Source organism: Sus scrofa, chromosome 10 (assembly GCF_054392235.1).
Source record: "Sus scrofa isolate SSC_HxYL_T2T_F1_AM1 chromosome 10, Sscrofa_HxYL_maternal_Yorkshire_Landrace_v2.0, whole genome shotgun sequence".
Taxonomy (NCBI): Eukaryota; Metazoa; Chordata; class Mammalia; order Artiodactyla; family Suidae; genus Sus; species Sus scrofa.
Genome location: NC_139392.1, coordinates 48,851,173 through 48,855,647, shown reverse-complemented (window position 1 = coordinate 48,855,647; position 4,475 = coordinate 48,851,173). Strand labels below are relative to the sequence as shown.

Genomic DNA, 4,475 nt, shown 5'->3' with positions numbered 1-4,475 from the left:
AAGGTTTTTTTTTTTTAAATGAAAATGCTTATATTTACATTTGCATGCAGAAATAAATTTATTTATAAGCAGATGTGTGATACAATACTCAATTTTTTTTAACACATGCATTAGTTCAAATTCCTAGGCCAAAAAAAAATCCCTAGAAGATAAATGGCACTTTACACTTATTTCCAGTTGTTGGGAAGAGGGCTTTGAACCACAGCATCAGTAGCAAGATGAGCCATTCTCAGACAAGTCCCCACAAAGGCACCTGGCATGTATGAGAAAGAAGGGCTCACCTGGAGCTGGTGAGACAGGGTAGCCACTGGCAAAATCAAAATCCTCGGCTCCTTCCAGTTTGCAAAATAGACATGCAATCTCACCTACTCTTTAGAAGAGTCCCACTTATGAGGTAGGTCTTATTATCATCATATTGTAGATAAATTTTAATGGTGAAGGCTGAGAACTGACTCTAACCCATATCTTGTGACCCTCTCATATATTTCTCATGAGTTTGGTGCTATGATTGAGTACCTGGCCCAAGCTCAAACCATCTAGGAAGTGGTAAAGCCCAAATCATGTAAATTCTCTAGATGATGCACATATGTGTATCCAAAATGCAAGTGTGGGATGTGACACTGTCCCATAAAACCTCCAGGACAAAGTTTACAAACATTATAAGCCCAAGAGGGACTGTTTTTAATATAAATCCTCACAATTTTGATTCTCCTCACTTTTCTCTCTGCCAGTCCCACAAGCTGAAACACTCTTATTGTCTCAACTGTAAATTACTTAAGGAAAGGACTTATATTTGAGTCAGCTTTCTCTTAAAAAGATGATCTCAACATCTTTATGATGATTAATGTTATGTGTCAACTGGACTGGCCACAGGGCACCCAGTTTAAACACTGTTTCTGGGTGTGTCTATGAGGGTGTTTCCAGATGACATTAGCATTTGAATCAAGGCTTGCTCCTTCGAATAAAGATGAGTTTCTCTTCCCCCCCAATGGGTAGACAGGATCCAATCCATTGAGGACACAAATAGAACAAAAGAGGTGGAAGAAGGAGAAATATACCCCTTTATTCCTGCCTTACTGCCTGAGCTGGGACTTCTCATCTCATCATTTACACCACTGGCTCCCTTGGTTCTCAGGACCTTGAACAAGACTGAATTACAATATAAGATTTCCTGGGTCTTCAGCTTTCCTGGGTCTCCAGCTTTCAGAAGGCAGATCGTGGAACTTCACCTCCATAATAGCACAGTCAATTCTACATAATAATTCTCTAAGTGTGTGTCTATATATATGTGTGATAGATATAGATAGATGGCATGGATATAGATATAGATCGTATCAGTTCTGTTTCTGTAGAGCACTAATACAGTCATGGAAATGGTATGTAGAGGAAGGAAAAAATAGAAATAGTCAAGAAAAATAGGAGAGAGAAAGAAGGGAGGAGAACACAGGAAACACAGGAAGCTCTTCTTGTCACAGAGATTTCTTGAGTAGAAAATTTGAAAACTATTCACTTATCCTTCCAATAGCAAAAGAAAAATTTTAGAGTAAGATGCTGTCATCCATTGAAATATTTTTATATTCTGAATCAACCAAAGACTCCTTTGGGCATGATTTCTCCACTGTCTAGATATGGTAAGTCGTTAGCCTGGGGAATTTTAATTCAGGGATTCTGAAATCTTTGATCACTATTCGGAACATTTATTCTTATCATTCCATGTTGTTGCATGAAATGTCAAAAATTAATGGAATGAAAAAGGAGGTTCTTATTCTTATTGAGTAGAAAGGAGAGTGCTGCTTGGGGAACTGTGAGCTTGAAAGGATTTTTTCCTAAGTCTAGAAGAGCAGGAGTTCCCGCTGTTGCCACTGGGGATCAGCAGTATATCTGCAGCGCTGGGATGCAAGTTCAATCCCCTACCTGCCACAGTGGATTAAGGATCTGCTGTTGCTACAGCTGTAGGCATAGGTCGAAAATGTGGTCAATTTGATCCCTGGTCTGGAAACTCCATGTGCCGCAGGGTATAATGGAGGAAAACATACAGTAATTAAAATCAGATCAGAGAAAGGACAATAGGTGGACAGCAGAGCCACTGTGTAAGACAAGAATAAGTGAGACAAGAATGAGAAGGTAACTCTCAAGTTGTAGCAGCTCTAACTTTTTTTATTATAAAACAACCATTATGAAAGCGAGTGGTCAATTAAATTTTACTTTGTGAAGTTTATTCTTTACAAGAGATTAAAATGTTTGAAGCCATGTTGATTTTGTTAACATTTTACTGAAGAACATATACAAAAACACACATAAGTCTCTACAGGTCAATGGATTTTCACACAAGCTGAATATATCTTTGCCATAAGCACCCAGATTTAAAAAACAAAACATTATCAGCACCTCAAAAGCTTCCCTCATATTCCCTTAGTTGTGTATATTTTGGTTTTTGTATGAACAAATAAAAGCATATGTACTCTTTTGTGCCTGGATTATTTCATCTAACATCATGTCTCAGATTCATATATATTTTTACACATAAAGTAGATCATCCCCATTGCTGTGTAGTAGTATGTGATTTTAACACAGTTTATCTTCTCCACTGTGAATTGACATCTGTGTCATTCTCCAGTTTGAGGCAATTACAAACTGCTACAAATATTCTAGGATACATATTTGGTGAACATAACATATGTACATACTTTCTAGAAATGGAATAGATTTTTTTTCATAGATAAGGTTGCATTTTCTTTTGAAGCATAGTTGATGTACAATATCATATAAGTTGGAGTTGTAGCTTAGAAGTCTGAGCTGCTGTTGTGGCTCAGTGTGGTAAGAATCAGACTAGTATCCATGAGGATGAGGGTCATTCCTGGCCTTACTCAGTGGGTTAAGGATCTGGCATTGCCATAACCTATGGCATAGGTCACAGATATGGCTCGGATCTGGCACCGTTGGGGCCATGCTATAGTCCTGCAGCTGCAACTCAGATTCAACCCCTGGCCCCAGGAACTTCCATATGCCACAGGTGCAGCCACAAAAAAGAAAAAGAAAAAAAAAACTCATGACAGAAAAGACAATAGTAGATTTCATAATACATTCTTTAATATGCTGTTATTTCTTCCAGAGATATACTTGAAAAAAGAAATCTGTGATCCAACAGATCAGGGAAATTATACCCGAGTGAAAGAATTTATTTTCCTGGGAATTACTTAGTCTCAAGAGCTGAGCTGGGCCTTATTTGTCTTTTTGCTTTTGGTGTACATGACAACTCTGGTGGGAAACCTCCTCATCATGGTGACAGTTACCTGGGAATCTCATCTGCACACACCCATGTACTTCCTGCTCTTCAATCTCTTCATTCTTGACATCTGCTTCTCCTTCATCACAGCTCCTAAGGTCCTAGTTGATCTTCTGTCAGAGAGAAAGACCATCTCCTTCAATGGCTGTGTCACCCAAATGTTCTTCTTCCATCTTCTGGGGGGAGCAGATGTTTTCTCTCTATATATGATGGCCTTTGATTGCTATGTGGCCATCTCAAGACCCTTCCACTATCTGACCATCATGAGTAAGGAACAATGCACTAGCCTCATGGTGGCCTCTTGGGTGGGGGGCTTTGTCCATTCCACTGCACAGATCTCCCTGCTGCTCCCACTCCCCTTCTGTGGACCCAATGTTCCTGACACTTTCTACTGTGATGTCCCCCAGGTCCTCAAACTTGCCTGCACTGATACCTTCACCCGGAGCTCCTGATGATTTCCAACAATGGACTGGTCAGCTGGTTTATATTCTTCTTTCTCCTCATCTCTTATACAGTCATCCTCAGGATTCTGAGGTCTCACCAGGGGGAGGCCAGGAGGAAAGCCATCTCCATCTGCACCTCCCACATCACCATGGTGACCCTGCACTTCGTGCCCTGCATCTACGTCTATGCCCAGCCCTTCACCACCCTCCCCACAGATACTGCTATCTCCGTGACCTTCACTGTCATCTCTCTGCTGCTCAATCCTATGATCTATACCTTGAGGAACCACGAAATGAAATCAGCCATGAGGAGACTAAAGAAATGACTGGAGCATTCAGAAAGGATTTAAATTCTGTGAGGACAATGATAAGCAATGAGGTCCCACATGATGGAAGATAGTATGAGAAAGGGATTGTGTGCGCGTGTGTGTGTGTGTGTGTGTGTGTGTATGACTGGGTCACTTTGCTGTATAGCAAAAAATTGGCACAACATTGTAAATCAACTTTAATTTTTAAAAAAGAAATTTTTAAATATGAAAATAATTCTATGAATATGAGCCAATACCAACATGTAAAGACAAATACCAAATTTCATTTTCTCAAAAATGGGAAGAAGGCTCAGCTTTAAAGAACTCAACTAGTATCCATGAGGATGCACGTTCCATCTCTGGCCTCACTCAGTGTGTTCAGGATCTGGTGTTGCCATGAGCTGTGGTGTAGGTTGTAAATCAACTGTACCCCAATAA

The 4,475-nt window shown here is 40.0% G+C and overlaps 1 pseudogene; it reads left to right on the top strand.

Annotated features, from left to right (window-relative positions):
* The first annotated feature begins 3,153 nt into the window (after positions 1 to 3,153).
* On the top strand, positions 3,154 to 4,079 carry LOC110258861 (olfactory receptor 4D9-like; annotated as a pseudogene).
* The last annotated feature ends 396 nt before the right edge of the window (positions 4,080 to 4,475 follow it).